This window comes from Protopterus annectens, chromosome 4.part0 (assembly GCF_019279795.1).
Source record: "Protopterus annectens isolate FY-2018-M chromosome 4.part0, PAN1.0, whole genome shotgun sequence".
In the NCBI taxonomy this organism is placed as follows: domain Eukaryota; kingdom Metazoa; phylum Chordata; order Ceratodontiformes; family Protopteridae; genus Protopterus; species Protopterus annectens.
The window spans coordinates 614,819,422-614,838,871 of record NC_056733.1 but is presented as its reverse complement, the minus strand read 5'-3'; the positions used below and the strand labels follow the sequence as shown (position 1 = coordinate 614,838,871).

The 19,450-nt window shown below is 45.2% G+C and overlaps 1 protein-coding gene across 2 annotated transcripts in view; it reads left to right on the top strand.

Moving 5' to 3' along the window:
• TMED2 (transmembrane p24 trafficking protein 2) overlaps positions 1 to 19,450 on the top strand; it is a 535,599-nt gene that overhangs the window by 245,642 nt on the left and 270,507 nt on the right. The gene's annotated exons all lie outside the window — the stretch shown is intronic.

The window sequence follows — 19,450 nt, the reverse complement described above, 5'->3', positions numbered from 1 at the left end:
TCGGAGTTTCAGACCGAGTCAAAGTTGGCTAAGTACCCGTTAGAATATTTTAGTTTTTCTTGCCTCAGTGGTTTACCGGATGTCAGAAAAAGTGAATAACTGTATTTCTTGTGGGAAGCAGATACCGCATAGAGATTATCATACTTTGTGTATTCCTTGTTTGGGGCCTGAGCACGACGTTGTTGGGTGTCGCTTTTGTGCTAGGTTCAATAAGCGCACTATTGCGAAGGTTAGATTGTGCCAGGTTGGTTTTCGAGCGGTGCAATTATAATATGCCGTCGGATGCTCCGACGCCCGCTTCTTTGAAGAAGCGCAAAGACAAAGCAGCTAAACCCAGGCAAGAAGAGTCGTCCGTGCGGACGCCGGTTCTTTAGGCGCCAGTGGAACCGGTGGTTCCGCGAGGCTTCTCTGGAGTCCCAGGGGAGACTTTGATATTGCAGGATGTGGCCTCTCAGGAGGCAGGTCAGGCTGAAGGGGCTTCTCAGGTTACTGTACTCCCCTCCCTTCCTAGGGTGGTTAGGCTCTCTCCTTCTGTTTCCAAGGCTTCTCCCAGAGGCAGGCCAGGTTTAGCTTCTGTTGGTGTCACTCCTAGTTCTACAGGATCTGTGCCCAAGAAGCACATGCTTAAAATGGCAGAAGATTTAATTACTTTGATTAGAGGTTCTTTGCCCCCTCCTGATAAGAGGCCTAGGGTGAAACCAGAGTTGGGGAGTTTTGAGCAGGCTTCGGATGTTTCAGAGTCTTCGGCTGAAGACTTGCAGGAGTACTCTCCTTATTCTGATTCTGATGCAGATGATTCACTCCTTCTGCTTCTCCTCCAGAGGATTTTTCTTTTTCAGAGACTCTTCATTCCATGAGGGAACATTTTAAGTGGGAAGGTCAGGACTTCTCTGATTCCAGGAAAAGGCTTAGGGAATTTTTGCTTTTACCCCAGCATAGGCCTTTGGCTATACCACCTGTTCTGGATGTTGTGGAGGATGTGTTTGCAGGCTTCACTTAATCCTGATTCTTTGCCTCCTGCTCCTGTTAAACCGGATAGGTATTACAGGGTGCCTGAGGCTCATAAATATCTTTATAAGAGTCCTAGGGCGGACCCAGAAACTGTTAGTCAGGGACCTAAGGGTGTCAAGGCCTCTGTTGTAAAAATCCGGTTCCTCCAGATAAAGAGGCCAGAGCTTTGGATAGATGGGGAAAGAAAGTCTATACTTCTTCCACCTTAGCTATGAGGGCTTTGAATTGCCAGTTTCACATGTTGAAATATCAAAACTATCTTCTTTCTCAATTGAAGTCTAAGGTAGATGCTCTGGCGGAAGGCATTGAGTGTAAAGAATTACAAGATTTGGTGCATGTCTCGGAACAGGTGGGTAAGCATTCTTTACAATGTGGTTTTGATGCTGTACAGGCCTCGTCTAGGGTGGCTGCCACTGGTTCAGTTCTTCGCAGGCACGCCTGGCTGAGGGATCAGAATTTATCTGACCATGTTAAGACAAGGATTTTGGATGCTCCTTTACAGTCTGATGTGTTGTTTGGTTCACCTGTGGAGTCAGTCTTGAAGAAAATGGAGGACAAGGCTAAGTCTATGCAGGCTGTTAAAGATTTTTTGCAAGTTCAGCCTCCAAGTTTAGTAGGAATTGGCCTGCTAAGGGGTGGACGATCCTTCTTATGATTCTCAGTCTAGGGGTAGATCTAGACGTGGTAGGGCAGGACTCAGAGTTCCTTCAGACCTAGAACGGGAGTTCACCTGCACAGTCTTCGGTGAGGGCAGGGGCCAGTCCTTTCGTAAACAGGCCCAATGACCTACCTTTTCAGCTGCCAGATCCTTCTCGCCTGGCAGCACCTTTGGGAGGAAGGTTGGCACTCTTCAAGGAAAATTGGAGTTTGATTACTCAAGACAGATGGGTATTGGATATCATACACCAAGGTTACAAGTTTTATTTCCATACCTTGCCTCCTTTCAAAGGCATGCCAGACGTTCCTCCTCAGCAAAGACTAGAGGCTCACAAACAAATTTCTCTGCTACTTCAAATAGGGGCCATACAACCGGTCCCTCTACCAGAAGTGGGCCTAGGATTTTATTCTCGCCTGTTCCTAGTACCAAAGAAGGGGAACACGTGGAGACCAATTTTGGATTTATCTATCCTCAACACATATCTGGACATTCCCAAGTTCAAAATGTTGACGTTACATCAGCTTTTACCTCTGCTGGGCAAAGATCACTGGATGGTGACTCTGGATCTCGAGGCTTACCTTCATGTTCCTATCAGGCTCAGTTGCAGGAAGTATCTGCTGGCTGGGACTTCTCATTATCAGTTCTCTGCATTGCCCTTTGGCTTATCTACTCCGCCCAGAGTGTTCACGAAAGTTCTGGCTCCAGTGATAGCTTTCTTCAGGCTAAGAGGAATACAGATCTATCCTTATTTGGACGATTGCCTGATTCTGGCCCAAGAAAAGGACGAACTTCTTCATCATTTACAGTATGTGATAGCAGTGCTAAGATGCCTGGGGTATTCTGTGAACGAAATAAAGTCCAGTCTAGTACCCTCTCAGGACATGTGCTTTCTGGGTGTGAGACTGAATACAGCGTCCCAGATGGCCTTTTTGACCCCGGACAAACAAAAGAATCTTTCTCTTTACTTCCATCAGTTGTCTCATCAGTCCAGGCTGACTGCAAAGACAGTCCTTCAAGCCTTGGGGTTCATGGCATCTTGTATTCTGGTGATTCCCAATGCCAAACTGCATATGAGGAAGCTACAATGGTATCTCAAAAATGTATGGACACAGCACTGCCAAGATATGGACACTGTCATTCAAATAATACCTTGCATTCAAAAGGAGTTTTTGTGGTGGGCTCAGGAATGTCACCTAAACAAGGGACTCTCTGTGACCCGACCAGAGGCGAGTCAGATTCTAACGACAGATGCCTCAGACAAAGCTTGGGGAGCTCATCTAAATGGAAAGTGGATACAAGACACGTGGCCTGCCAGACTTCAACATCTACATATCAACTTGAAGGAGATGTTAGCAGTCCAATTTGCATTAATAGCTTTCAAGGATTTACTTCTTCCAGGGCAGGTGTTGGTTCTAACAGACAACACAACTGTCATGTGGTACATCAACAAGCAAGGGGACGCATTCTTATCCCTCTATGCAGACAAGCAATGATTTTGTGGGAGACTGCTCTCAGTTTACAGCTGAATCTTCAGGCAAGGTTTCTGCCGGGAGCACAGAACTCCTTAGCAGATGTGTTGAGCAGACAAATTATGGATCCCCACGAGTGGAAATTGGATCCTCATGTATTTCAGAAATTGACAGTGTTATGGGGAACTCCAGACATAGATCTGTTCGCTTCTCCACTAAACTACCAGCTGCCAAAGTTTTGCACAAAAGGTTTCATCCCACAGCTTGGAAAGTGGATGCTCTTTCATTCAAGTGGAGCAATCTTCATGTGTATGCCTTTCCACCTCTGCCTCTCCTCCCAAAGGTACTCCTGAAGGTCAGACAGGACAAGCCAAAGATGATTTTAATAGCTCCAGATTGGCCTCGACAGCACTGGTACCCATTACTGAGAAGTCTGGTGCAGGAGCCTCCATGGCCTTTGCCTTCAATTCCACACCTGCTGTCTCAGGAGAACAGTCATTTACTCAATGTCAAACTTCACTCTCTACATCTAACAGCCTGGCATATTCTGTTTTAAACCCTGGAGGGTCTCAGCTTCCACAACAAGTTTTGAATGTTATTTTGGAGGCCAGAAGGCCTAGTACAAGGAAAGTGTACGCAGATAAATGGAAGAGATTTTTATTTTGGAGTACAGCAAAGTAATTTGATGTTTCTAAGCCTAATTTAAGAGTGGCTCTTCAATATCTTACTGAGTTACTGGACAAGGGGTTGTCCTTCTCTTCTATTAAGGTTCATGCTGCAGCAATTTCTGCTCACTATGACTGTGACCCACCATTGTTTTCTCATATTCTTTGCCCCTCTAAGGAATTGCTTAAACAAAGGATAAGACCCCCACGTAGAGCTCCTACTCCTGCTTGGGATCTCAATTTTGTGTTGGAGAAACTCACTCTACAACCTTTTGAGCCTGCAGCTACTGCCGAGTTGAAATATTTGTCATGGAAGACTGCTTTTTTGTTGGCCATTACCTCTGCGAGAAGGGTTTCTGAATTACAGGCCCTTATGGCGGTTGAGCCTTTCTTAATTTTCCATAAGGACAGGGTATCTTTGCGTACTAATCCTTCCTTTATGCCTAAAGTGGTTTCTAGTGTGGCTTTAAACCAAACTATTCATTTGCCTACTTTTATGCAAACCCCAAAATAAAGGGGAAAAGATTTTGCACACTTTGGATTTACACAGGCAGTTGCGATATTATTTGAGCAGAACTAAAGGGTTCAGGCAGTCTCAGCAGTTATTTGTTTCATTTGCTTTGGGTTCTCAGGGCAAGCCTGTGTCAAAACAAACTATTTCTAAGTGGATTGGGTTTTGTATTGCTTTCTGTTATTCCCATCATGGTAAGGTGATTCCAGCTGGGATTGGGCCTCATTCCACTAGGGCTACTGCCACTTCTACAGCTTTTAAGGGGTGGCAACTAAAGATATTTTGGAGGCAGCTACTTGGAGTTCAGTGCATACTTTCTCTAAGCATTACCACCTTCCACTTTACTCTAAATCTAGGGCTGGTTTTGCCACTGCAATTTTACAGGGCATTTTGGCAGCTCCTAATGCTTTATAGTTTTGCCATCCTCCCTTACCTCTGCTTTGGGATTCTACCCAAGTGTAAGGACTGCAGCAATGTGAGATGAAGAACATAGTACAGTTTTGTACCTACCATAAATGTAGATGTTCAAGATCCACATTGCTGCAGTCCAATTTACCTCCCTCCTTCCCTCTGTAGTTAGAGGTTGTGTGGTTTGGGTTGTGAATATTGTGGATATTGTATATAGTGTACATATGATTAGTGCAAGGGTGGTTGGTTGTTTTTTGCTGTCTTTTGGTTTTGACCTTTCTTTTTAGGGTCTTCTGACATCTGGGGCAAGAAAAGACTGAGGATATGACGTCGGTCATGCGCATTTGTACACTGACGTTCTGATGTCAGTCTTAAGCGCCTTGACCGACGTCAGCCTAATACTTTGATATTCGGGCCGACCGAGGACAGCGGACTACCCAAGTGTAAGGACTGCAGCAATGTGGATCTTCGAACATCTACATTTATGGTAGGTACAAAACTGTACTTTTTCATGGACAAGATGAAGCAACATTGCCAAGTTCTGGAGGATATCCAGCCTGGGTAAGTGAAAATGGCATCTTTGTTGTTTGTGAATATCCTCATCCTTGGGAATGAAATTTCTAATGTGCAGCGTAGGAATTCTCTGCAGTGTGTGACTAGGCTGGGATGAGTAACAGCACCTCCAACTTGGAGACTGTGGTTCTACCAGAAAAGACCAGATTGAGGTAGCTGCCTCATCCGTTACCTGCTGAAAACGGATGGAAGAGCTTAAGCATCATGGATCTTGTGTACGGAGTGAGTGTAGAGGGCTCGACTCATTGAACAGCGGATGGGAGAATCACCAGTACAGTAGGTGTTGACCAAATTCTAATGGTGAAGCAAGACAATAGTGCTAGAATGAAGATGCAAGTTTACTGGTCATTGTTTATCCCCATTTTTACCTATTCCATCTGCAGTCTCATCTTTTCAGTCTGTACCCAAAGCTATGAGTTTTTGATAGTGTCCAAAAAAGATGGCGTTGGAAACGGACATTAAAAAATGAAGTTCCTTTGTAGAGTAGGGAGGGCTTCCTTTCTGTGGTAGAGTCAGGAGCTTGGCAATAGAACAGGATCTCTTGAGTACAGCCACTGCTTCTGCATGTTGACAATCAGTCAGTCTGGATTGGGCACCTTAGTAGGATGCCTTCTGTAGTGGTAGTTTACAAAGAACAGCACACTGGGGGGAAAACCCTGGGACAGACTAAGGACATGTTAAAGGGGTTGTACCTCTCCGCTAACCTGAAGTTGAGCCGGAGACTGTTGCTGAGATGGGAAAGTTTGGTTTGCCTTGTATAGCTTGCTACCTCCTTAACCCCTTACACAGAGGTCAGCAGAATGAATGGTTGTTTGAGTACTTAGACAGGATTGATGCACATCTTAAGCATTGAGCTGTTGTGTTAACTCATTAACACCAGTTTTCCATCGGATAATTAGGTATCACATTCCTGGCTGCCAGCAGGCTGGCAAAAGTTATATAGGGCTGGGAGTAGAAAGACAAATAAAATCCTTTCATCTGAAGAAAAAAAAATCATTTTGCATTTCCTGTTAAGCTTGAAGTCATTTTCTTACATTTCATATGCCTAAGTATAACACCAAATACTGCAAATTCAACACCACAATTAAGTTTCAGCAGAACAAAAGTACTGTTTGTTTGAGTGGTTCAAGACAGTCCACACAAGTAGTGCTGCAGGTGTGATCAACATTTTTTGATCACTGCTGTTAGGTTAATGAGTTAATTACAAAAACCTAAGCAGTATTCAGGGAGTACTTACATTATTTACAGGCATGCAGACATTACAATAGTGCAGCCGTATGCAAGAAATAATATAGTTCAGTTAATTATTTTTTTTGATTTATGTATCTGTCTGGGTTATGGGCCATTTTCATTGGAGGTTTTTTTTTAGGGAGGGGGGTGTAAAAAGCTGCTGTCATAGTTTCATCATGGCATGACACAAGGACAGTAATTGTGCCACATGACAATCGTAGACAAATTAAAGACAAATCCAGTGAGTAGTCATGCTTTACAGTTTTAAGTAGTTTACAGTGACCAAAAGCGAATGAGAGACCATACAGAATGGCCCCAGTTATGTAAAGTTGCCAATGTAGCAACCTACACCTACAGTAGGTGCTCATGTTGAATACCATGTGAAACTTTTTTTTTTTAAGTAATTTTTATGGTCTGAAGTTTTGATGTCCGTATTAGATTATAACATTAGAAATTTCACTCACTGCAACTCCACTTCACTTAAGCCCATGTAGAGGCTGTTCATGGTTGATGTCCTTCAAGGATGCATCTGCAGTCATCACATATGGGTTGTCCTGCCTCAGGCAGCCCTTCGGTCGGCCGGATTCCAAAGTCTGGGTCTGGCGTCGGCTGACGTCGCCCCCTCCCCGACGTCAGAGCGACTGGGGTATAAAAGCATCAGCCGATGCCATCTTCCTCCGTCTTTCTTGCCGCTTGGTGCCCGAAGCAGAAGCAGTTCACAAGTGCCGGTCGGCCAGCTCCTGTAATTCAGCTACCGAAGACTTTAAAAGACTCTTTCTTGCCTCAGCCGATGTCAGATAAAGTTAATAATTGTTTAACTTGTGGGAAACAAATACTTCATAAGGATTTCCACTCTTACTGCCTCCCCTGCCTAGGCCCAGACCACGACGTCTCGGCCTGTTCAGCCTGTGCTTCCTTCAACCGACGCACTCTTAGATGTCGGGCGGAGTTCGCAGAGGAATTTTTTGGGGCTAGTTTTTCATACAAAATGCCGTCCGAGACTCCGACTTCACATTTAATAAAGAAACGGACTTCACATTTAATAAACGGAAGGGCAAGGACCGACACATGCGGGCCGCGGTTTCGGCTGAAACCACGGCCAGGCCTACCGCGAGTGTCTCGGTCTCGGCTGAAACAGAGTCCTTGGTACTTCCGACACCCGAAACCGCTCAACCGACAACCTCGGCCCCGGAGGCCCCTGCTGAGTCGGTTATTGAATTTCCTTCAGAAACCGGTGTCTTGGAAACTTCCGACACCATTCCTCTAGACAAAACTACTCCAGCGCGTGGTGCAGCTCGGCCTCCTGCATCCATGTCCATAAAGGCATTCACCAGGGCTAAAGTTGCTAAACATACAAAAGCTATGCCTCCCAGGGTTATTCCTCAGGGACCCTCTAAAAGTTCACAGATTCTTACTTTAGCAGAGGACCTTATTTCCTTGATTAGGGGATCTCAACCTCATCCGGATAGGGGCTCTCTACCTCCTCTAGACAAAAGGCCCAGGGTTGAGCCCTCTGATCCCCACTCCTCAGAGGAGGCCTCTGATGGCTCTGCTCTCTCGGACTACCAGGAGGAGGCTTTTTCAGCCTACGACGATTCTGATGCAGAGGAATCCATCCCCTCGGCCTCCCCTCCTGAAGAGCTATCCTTCGGTGAGACCCTTCACACTATGAGAGAGCATTTCAAATGGCAGGGCCAGGAATTTTCTGATTCCATGAAAATATTAAGAACTTTTCTGCATTTACCTCAGCATAGACCTTTGGCTATTCCTCCTGTTTTGAATGTCATTGATGATGTGTACTCTGAGTCTAGCATAACCCCTGACACTCTTCCCCCCGGCCCCTGTCAAACCCGATAGGTACTACAGGGTCCCGGACTCACATTTTCTTTACAAGGCCCACTCAGCTGATCCAGACACTATTTCCCAGGGCCCTAAAGGGGTTGCAGCTGCCACCTCTAAAAATCCACTCCCCTCTGAAAGGGAGTCCAGGGCTTTAGAGAGATGGGGTAAAAAAGTGTATACTTCTGCTACTCTTTCTATGAGGGCATTAAATTGTCAATTTCATATGATACAGTACCAAGAGTATTTGTTAGATGAATTGCATAAGAAACTGTCTTCACCTGAACCCCTAGATCACAAATCTCTACAGGATCTGGTACATAACTCCCAGCAGGTTAGCAACCATTTCTTACAATGTGGTTATGATGCATTGGAAGCTTCATGTAGGTCAGCTATGACAGGTGCAGTCATACGTAGGCATGCTTGGCTGAAGGAACAATCTCTGCCAGACCATGTTAAAGCTAAGCTTCTGGATGCTCCCCTGGAAAAGCAAAAGTTATTTGGCTCCACTGCTCAGGAGGTCTTAAAGAAGGTTGAGGAAAAGGCAAAATCTGTACAAACAGTTAAAGATTTTCTACAAGTCCAACCACCAAGATTCAGCAGAAATTGGCCTGCCAAGAATTGTTCCTTTCCGGACACAGAAAGATTTCAGAGAGGCAAGAACAGGCGTGCCAGAGGTAGAGGGCAAGCTAGAGGCTCCTACAGAGGGCGTCAATGGCAGCCTCCCAAACAGAGAGGTAGTGCAGGACCTACAACTGCTGCACAAGGACAGACTCAATGACTTTGCTTTGACTCCGCCAACCAGGGCTCAATTAGAAGCACCTTTGGGCGGAAAGCTTTCTTTATTCTCAGACAATTGGCACACAATTGCAAGAGACAAATGGACACTGCAAATAATAGGCAGAGGATACAGGTTCCATTTTCACACATTGCCAAAAAGAAAAGGCATGCCAGACCTGCCACCAAATCAAAGGGCAGAGGCTTTGAAACAAATCTGCAACTTAATGCAAATGAAAGCTATAGAAAAGGTTCCTCTTTCAGAACAAGGCCAAGGATTCTATTCCAGACTATTCCTTGTTCCAAGAAAAGAAAATCAATGGAGGCCTATTCTCGACTTGTCCGCACTAAATACTTATCTCATTGTGCCAAAATTCAAAATGCTGACTCTACAGCAACTCCTTCCCATGATGGGCAAGGGGTCTTGGCTGGTGACTCTAGACCTCAAGGAGGCATACCTGCATGTCCCTATCAGGCAAAGTTGCAGAAGACACCTCAGATTTCTTGCAGGCTCAGAGCATTGTCAATTCTCAGCATTGCCCTTTGGCTTATCTACTGCGCCCAGAGTATTCACGAAATGCCTGGCATCAGTAATTGCACACTGCAGACTTCAGGGGATTCAAATATACCCATATCTGGACGACTGCCTTATACAAGCGGACAGCCAACAAACTTTGGTAAAGGACTTGAATTATGCCATCCACCTACTGCAGGCATTGGGATATACAGTCAACTTACACAAATCAAGACTTGTTCCATCCCAAAGAATAACTTTTCTGGGTGCGGATTTAGACACAACCACCCAAATGGCTTTTCTCACAGAAGAAAAACAAAGACAACTACCGGATTACTTCAAGAATCTGACAAGACAAACTCAGCTGACTGCAAGGAAAATCCTGCAGGCCCTGGGTTACATGGCATCTTGCATTCTTCTCATTCCCCAAGCAAGGCTGCATATGAGGAAACTACAATGGTACCTAAGGAGTTTATGGACTCAGCACAGCCACAGCTTAGAAACTTTGATCCCACTCATTCCATGTCTCCAAAAGGAATTTCTGTGGTGGGCTCAAGCAAGCCAATCAAACAGGGTATGCACTTCAGCAAGCCAATAGCCAGCCAGACTATTACAACGGACGCTTCAGACCACGGTTGGGGAGCACACATGGAGGGCAGATGTATTCAAGGACTATGGTCACAAAAGGAGCTACGCATGCACATAAATCAAAAGGAAATGCTGGCAGTGATGCATGCAATCGAGGCCTTCAAACTCTTTCTGCATCAAGGCCACCTGCTAAGGACAGACAACACCACAGTTATGTGGTACATAAACAAGCAAGGAAGCACCCATTCCTACCCTCTTTGCAGACTGGCAATGACTCTATGGGAACTTTCCTTGAAACTCAATATAGACCTGCAATCCCAGTTTGTGCCAGGAAAAGACAATATACTGGCAGACAGCTTAAGCAGAAATATCATGGATGCACACGAATGGATGTTGCACCCAGACATCTTCCTACAAATAACACAATCATGGGGAAGGCCAGACATAGATCTTTTTGCCTCCCCCCACAATCATCAGCTGAAGAAATTCTGCTCAAGGACAATACCACCCACAAGCATGGAAAGTGGACGCCCTATCTTTCAGCTGGAGAACCCTAACAGTTTATGCATTTCCACCTCTTCCATTAATGACCAAGGTCTTACTGAAGATCAGGACAGAGCAGCCAAAAGTGATACTGACAGCTCCGGACTGGCCAAGACAGCACTGGTACCCACTGTTAAAGAGCATGTCACACACGAAACCATGGCCTCTTCCTCAATGGCCACTTCTCCTGACACAGCACATTTACAAAACTCTGCATTCCAACCTGAAAACTTTGCGACTAACAGCCTGGAAAATACCTTGACTCCTCCTCAGGATAAGCTATCCCAGAGAGTGAAGGATATCATCATGGAAGCTCGCAGGCCTTCCACAAGAAAGGCATATTCAGCAAAATGGAAAAGATTTCACATTTGGAACACCACAAAGGGCCTAGATGTGACAGTGATGAACATGCCACATATCCTGGAATACTTGGCAGAAATGCTCCACAATGGCCTGTCTTACTCTTCCATTAAAATTCATGCTTCAGCAATTTCAGCAGAGTACAATACTGATCCACCTGATGTCCTTCAAGGATGCATCTTTAGTCCTTACAAATGGGTTGTCCTGTCGTCAGGCAGCCCTTCGGTCGGCCGGATTCCAAAGTCTGGGTCTGGCTTCGGCTGGTGTCGCACTTCACCCGACATCATAGCTGCAGTTCTTCGGGTATAAAGGCATCAGCCGACGCCATTTTCCTCAGTCTTTCTTACCGCATGGCGCCCGAAGCAGAAGCTGTTCGCAAGTGCCGGTCGGTCAGATCCAGAGATTACTACTACCGAATACTACTTCGAAGACTTCTAAAAAGCTAAGTACCCCATTGGGGACTCTTTCTTGCCTCAGCCGATGTCAGAAAAAGTGAATAACTGTTTAACTTGTGGGAAACAAATACCTCATAAAGATTTCCACTCTTACTGCTTACCTTGTTTAGGCCCAGACCACGACGTAGCAGCTTGTCTAGCCTGTGCTTCTTTTAACCGACGGACGCTTAGACGTCGGTCGGAGTTTGCTGAGCAGTTTTTCGGCTCTGATTTTGCTTATATTATGCCGTCGGATCCTCCGACTACTCAAATATCCAAAAAACGCAAAGAAAAGGACCGACACTCGCGGTCCGCGGTTTCGGCCGAAACCGCGGTTAAGCATACCGTGGGTGTCTCTGTTTCGGCCGAAACCGAGCAAGCGGTTCTTTCTTCAGCCGAAACCATGCCTTCTACCGAGGCCTCTTCTAACCTGGTAGAATCGGCTTCTGAAATCCAACCTGCTTTTGTGGTTTCTCAGGAATTATCGGACACTATTCCCTTGGATATTTCGACCCCTGCACGTGGAGCTGCTAGGCCTCCTGCAGCCATGTCCATTAAGGCTTTTGCCAGGGCTAAAGCAGCTAAAGCTACTAAGACTGTGCCTGTTAAGCCCCCCTCTCACAGGCCCAGCTCCAGTTCCCAAATGCTTTCTCTGGCAGAGGATCTCATTTCTTTAATCAGGGGATCCCAACCTCATCCAGACAGGGCCTGTCATCCACCTCCAGAGAAGAGACCTAGAGCAGAGCCCCCTGAGCCAGTGTCCACGGATGATTCCTCTGATGATTCAGACAATTCAGACCCTCCAGAGGCTCCTTATTCCCCTTACGAAGACTCTGATGCTGAAGAGTCGATCCCTTCTGCCTCTCCACCTGAGGAATTTTCCTTTGGGGAAACCTTACATGCCATGAGGGAACAATTTCAGTGGCAGGGCCAAGATTTCTCAGACTCCAGGAAAAGGCTTAGAACCTTTTTGCATTTACCACAACATAGGCCTTTAGCTATACCTCCAGTTCTTTCTGTTGTAGATGATGCATTTAATGATGCTTGTACTGCTCCTGATTCATTACCTCCAGCCCCTGCTAAGCCCGATAGGTTCTACAGGGTCCCGGACACACATCACCATTTATACAAGGCTCCTTTCGCAGATCCGAGACTATCTCCCAGGGGCCTAAGGCAGTAGCATCTACCTCTGCTAAAAATCCCCTCCCCTCTGAAAGGGAATCCAGGTCCTTAGAGAGATGGGGTAAAAAAGTATACACCTCTGCTACTCTGTCAGCTAGGGCCTTGAACTGTCAATTTCATATGATCCAATATCAGGAGTTTATGCTTGATCAGTTAACTAAAAACTGTCCTCTGATGAACCTTTAGATAAGAAATATGTTCAGGAAATGGTACATAACATTCAGAAAGTTAGTAACCATTCTTTAAAATGCGGCTATGATGCACTGGAGGCTTCCTTTAGATCAGCCATGACTGGCACAGTTATCAGAAGGCATGCATGGTTGAAAGAACAGGCCTTACCGGACCATGTCAAAGCAAAACTATTAGATGCTCCCATGGACAAGGTCAATTTATTTGGTTCTCCTGCACAGCAGGTACTGAAGAAAATGGAAGAGAAGGCAAAATCTGTACAAACAGTGAAAGACTTCTTACAGGTCCAACCTCCAAGGTTTAGCAGGAACTGGCCCTCCAAAAATTGGTCCTTTCCAGACTCCTCAAAAGCTCAGAGAGGCAGGAATAGGCGTTCCAGAGGCAGAAATCAATCCAGGGGTGCCTACAGGGACGCCAGTGGCAGGGCAACAACCAGCGAGGCACAGACGCAGCCACCACCACTGCAACAGGACAATCACAGTGACTTGGCTCTGGCACCGCCTACCAGGGAACAACTAGCAGCACCCTTAGGCGGAAAGCTAGCCTTATTTTCAAAGAACTGGCATTACATCACAAGGGACAAGTGGATTTTGCAAACTATAGACCAAGGTTACAGGTTTCATTTCCATACTCTACCAGGAAAAAAAGGAATGCCAAACCTACCACCAAATCAAAAGGCAGAAGCTCTAAAACAAATAGCTCAATTAGTAAGAATGAGAGCTGTGGAAAAGGTACCATCTATGGAACAAGGAAAGGGATTTTACTCCAGACTCTTCCTGGTACCAAGAAAAGAGAACAAATGGAGGCCTATTCTCGACCTGTCCGCTTTAAACACATTCCTCATTGTTCCAAAATTCAAAATGCTGACTCTACAGCAGCTTCTTCCCATGCTGGGCAAGGAGTCTTGGCTGGTAACTCTAGATCTCAAGGAGGCATACCTGCACGTCCCCATACGACCAAATTGCAGAAGATACCTCAGATTTCTTGCAGGATCAGAGCATTATCAATTCTCAGCATTGCCCTTTGGCTTATCTACTGCCCAGAGTGTTCACTTAAATGCCTGGCATCAGTAATCGCTCATTGCAGACTTCAGGGAATCCAAATTTATCCCTACCTGGACGACTGCCTGATACAAGCGGACAACAAAAACAAGCTAACAGAAGACTTACAAAGAGTCATTTACTTGCTGCAAGCCCTGGGATATATAGTCAATATAAAAAAGTCAAGGCTGATACCATCCCAAAGAATAACCTTTTTGGGTGCAGAGCTGGACACATCAAAGCAAATGGCATTCCTAACTGTAGAAAAGCAAGAACAACTTCCTCTCTACTTCTTGGCATTAACAAAGCAGAACAATCTAACAGCAAGAAAAGTACTGCAAGCCCTGCGCTTCATGGCATCCTGCATAATTCTGGTCCCTCATGCCAGACTGCATATGAGAAAGCTACAGTGGTACCTGAAGAATTTATGGTCTCAACACAAACACAGCCTAGAAACCAAAATTCCACTAATACCATGCCTGAAGCAAGAGTTCCTATGGTGGGCTCAGGCCTGTGAATCAAACACAGGATTGCCCTTCTACAGCAGTCAACCAAGCCAAACCATCACAACGGACGCCTCAGACCTCGGTTGGGGGGCCCACATGCTGGACAAGTGCATACAAGGCTTATGGACTCAAGATCAGCTGCACCTGCACATAAATCTAAAGGAAATGCTGGCAGTAAAATTGGCAATCCAGACATTCAGACCATTTCTCCAAGAAGGACAGTTGATGATAAGGACAGACAACACCACAGTTATGTGGTACATCAACAAACAGGGAGGCACACATTCATACCCTCTGTGCCGGATGGCACTGGACCTATGGAATGTGGCTCTGAGCTACAACATTCAGTTACAAGCAATGTTTGTACCGGGAAAAGAAAACATTCTAGCAGACATATTAAGCAGAACTACCACGGATGCCCACGAATGGATGCTGCACCCGGACATCTTCAAAGCCATCACAAGAAAATGGGGACTACCACAAATAGACTTATTTGCATCCCCACTCAATCACCAGCTAAAGAAATTCTGCACAAGGACGTATCACCCACTTGCTTGGAAGGTGGACTCCCTATCTTTCAGTTGGAAAAACCTGACAGCATATGCATTCCCACCACTTCCTTTGATGCACAAGGTGCTATTGAAGATCAAAGAGGAACGTCCAAGGATCATTCTGATAGCTCCAGACTGGCCAAGACAACATTGGTACCCATTACTGAGGAGCATGTCTCGGGAACAAATGTGGACACTACCCCTGATCCCATTGCTGTTAACACAGAACAACTACAACATCCTGCATCCAAACCTGAAAACTCTGCAGCTGACTGCCTGGAACATTACATAAGAGCAATTAACCCAAATTTATCCCAAAGGGTTAAAGACATTATCCTTGAGGCTCGCAGACCTTCAGCAAGAAAGAATTATGCAGCAAAATGGAAAAGATATCTCAGTTGGAGTGCTGCAAAGGGAAAAGATGTGTCACTGGTAAACATAGCCAACATCCTGGAGTATTTGGCAGAGCTCTTCCATACAGGCCTGTCCTATTCTTCCATCAAGATACATGCATCAGCTATTTCGGCAGAATACAGCTTGGATCCTCCTGTCTTCTCACATCCTCTGCTCAGGCAGTTTCTGAGAGGAATTAAAAATGTAAAACCTCCTAGGAAACCACCATTGCCAGCATGGGACTTGAACTTTGTACTAGAAAAATTGACACTTCCTCCTTTCGAACCAGCAGCAACAGCAGAATTACAATACTTATCCTGGAAGACTGCTTTCCTGCTGGCAATCACCTCAGCAAGAAGGGTTTCTGAACTACAGGCATTAATGGCAGTGCAACCCTTCCTGATCTTCCATCAAGATAGAGTGTCCATGAGAACAAATCCTACATTTATGCCTAAGGTGGTATCCAGAGTGTCTTTAAACCAGGCTATCCACCTACCTACATTCTTCCCCAACCCACAGAACAGGGGAGAAAGACTGTTGCATACCTTGGATGTGCATAGACAATTACGCTACTACCTGGACAGGACCAAGTGCAATAGAAAAACTGACCAGCTTCTGGTAGCATATGCAACAGGAAGGGAAGGAAAAGCAATTTCAAAACAGACAATCTCCAAGTGGATAGGAAATTACATTAGATTTTGTTACTCCTTCCATGGAAAGAAAACTCCAGAGAACATCAGTCCTCACTCCACAAGGGCTACAGCCACTACTACAACTTTCTTACGAGGGGTGGCTACCAAGGACATTATAGAGGCTGCTACTTGGACCTCCGTGCATACATTTGCCAAGCATTATAATTTACCTTTATACTCTAGATCCCGAGCAGGTTTTGCCACTGCTGTTTTTCAAGGGATCCTAACTACACCATAATATCTCTTTTTTCCTCCTCCCCTAGTTTGGCTATGGTATTCTACCCATTTGTAAGGACTGCAGATGCATCCTTGAAGGACATAGTACAGTTTTGTACCTACCATAAATGTAGATGTCCGATAGGAATGCATCTGCAGTCAGGATTACCCACCCGCCTTCCCCTCTGTGGTACTCCTAGGGTATTTGCCATCTTTTAGCTAGCTTGGGGGGGATCTGTTATGGTGTATTTGTTTGTATATATGTACATACATGCTTATTTTATGTGTTTGCTCTCTACTATTTGGAAACATTGGCATTTATCCAAATTTAGCCATCCAAGAGGGCACCTGGCATCTGGGGCAAGAAACAGAGGAAAATGGCGTCGGCTGATGCCTTTATACCCGAAGAACTGCAGCTATGACGTCGGGTGAAGTGCGACACCAGCCGAAGCCAGACCCAGACTTTGGAATCCGGCCGACCGAAGGGCTGCCTGTCGACAGGACAACCCATTTGTAAGGACTGCAGATGCATTTCTATCGGACATCTACATTTATGGTAGGTACAAAACTGTACTTTTTTTCTCATCCTCTCCTAAGACAGTTTCTAAGAGGAATTAAAAACATCAATCCTCCAAGGAAACCTCCAGTGCCTACTTGGGACCTTAACTTCATGTTGGAAAAACTAACTCTGCCTCCCTTTGAACCAGCAGCATCTGCAGAACTACAGTTCCTGTCTTGGAAGACCGCCTTCCTTCTGGCCATAACCTCAGCAAGAAGAGTATCCGAGTTACAGGCCCTCATGGCAGTACAGCCATTTCTTATTTTTCATCAGGACAGAGTCTCACTGAGAACCAATCCTTCATTTATGCCAAAGGTGTTGTATCCAGGGTCTCATTAAACCAAGCTATTCACCTGCCTACCTTCTTTCCAAATCCACAAAACAAAGGGGAGAAACTTCTGCACACCCTGGACATACACAGACAGTTGCGCTACTACATGGACAGAACGAAAAGCTACAGAAAAACTGACCAGCTGTTGGTAGCATATGCTGCTAGTGCACAAGGAAAAGCAATTTCCAAACAGACAATTTCAAAATGGATAGGGAATTGCATTCGTTTCTGTTATTCCTTCCATGGAAAAACTGTGCCAGCTAACATTAGACCTCATTCCACCAGAGCCACAGCCACCTCCACAGCCTTCTTAAGAGGGGTGGCTACCAAAGACATTTTAGAAGCTGCTACTTGGAGCTCCGTGCATACGTTTTCCAAGCATTACAATTTACCTTTATATTCCAGATCCAGAGCAGGCTTTGCTACGGCAGTCCTGCAGGGCATCTTAGCTACACCATCCTTTTCATAGATCCTCCACCCCCAGATTGGCTATGGTATTCTACCCATATGTGATGACTGCAGATGCATCCTTGAAGGACATAGTACAGTTTTGTACCTACCATAAATGTAGATGTCCGATAGGTATGCATCTGCAGTCAGGTTTACCCTCCCTCCTTCCCCTCTTTGGTATTTATTGGGTACTTTAACCTCTCATAGCTAGGTGGGGTTATTTATTATGGTGTATTTGTTGTGTGTGTGTGTGTGTGTGTGTATATATATATATATATATATATATATATATATATATATATATATATATATATATATTTCTGTGCATGTTTGGAATTTATTGCATTTATCCAAATTTAGCCTTCCTTTGAGGGCACCTGGCATCTGGGGCAAGAAACACTGAGGAAGATGGCGTCGGCTGATGCGTTTATACCCCAGTCGCTCTGACGTCAGGGAGGGGGCGACGTCAGCCGATGCCGGACCCAGACTTTGGAATCCGGCCGACCGAAGGGCTGCCTGAGGCAGGACAACCCCATATGTGATGACTGCAGATGCATACCTATCGGACATCTACATTTATGGTAGGTACAAAACTGTACTATGTGTTTGGCAAGGATTAGTGGGGTTTATTAGATTGCTGGAAACCTTTTCAAAGCATCCCTGCATCTGCATATACGTGATACTTTTTGTAGTTTTTCCAGCCTTCTTTAATGTATAAAGTATCTTACTACTGCCTGAATAAGGGATTATAGAATTTTGATGTTGTCTTAATCAGTTTTCTCATGTTACTAGTCATTCAGTATAAACAGAGTTAATTTTCGTTATCCCTATGGTGCCTCCCAGGACAGGATGCCTATTGAATTCTTCGAAGTAAGCATAACAATTTAAAATAAATCTTGCTTGTTTTGTTTTTGAACAGTCTGCTCATACTTAATTCCTTTATCTTGAGGGTTATTTTTTCTCTTCTGTTTGTATACCCCTAAAGAGAGGGGCAACCGCCTTGATCAGTTGTTATTGTACTCATGATATTTAAAGCCTACCATTCAGGCATTCATTCAGTTACATCATAATTGGCCTAAAGTTAAATGCCAAGAAATGCATAGTTATACCCTTCGGGAAAAACAAGGTTACCCCTAGCTACCATATACGTGGCAATCCACTGAGCACAGACGAAGTCATCAGGGATCTGGGGACCCAGGTTGACAGTAGCCTTTCGTTTGACACTCATGTTGCTAAAGTAGTTAGGAAAACCTTCTACATTGCCCACCTGATCATGAAGGGATTCACATCTAGATCAAAAGAGGTCATCATCCCCCTGTACTCAATCACTCATTAGACCTATGATTGAGTACAATGCCCCATTCGGAATGTATCTGACCCGACACCTGCAGCAGCTGGAAAGGCCCCAAAAGTTCCTCACCAAAAGGATAAAGGGTCTCAAAAATATGTCTTATGCTGCCCGACTGAAAGAACTCCAGCTCTATTCAGTCTCATACCGCTTGCTCAGAGGTGACCTGTGCCTGACATATAAGGCCATGTCAAACCCTGATTTGATGAATATGCTTCACCTCAAAAAATCTAGATCCCTCAGAACCACAAGGGCGGGAGACTTAAACCTTGACACGGTTATTAATAGAACGTGCTGGAGGGACAGATTCATCACCCAGAGACTCCCTATGCTGTGGAACAAAATCCCGGTACATGTGAGGCAGAGCACCTCTCTGGCCTTGTTCAAGAGGAATCTTGACCAATGGATCGAGA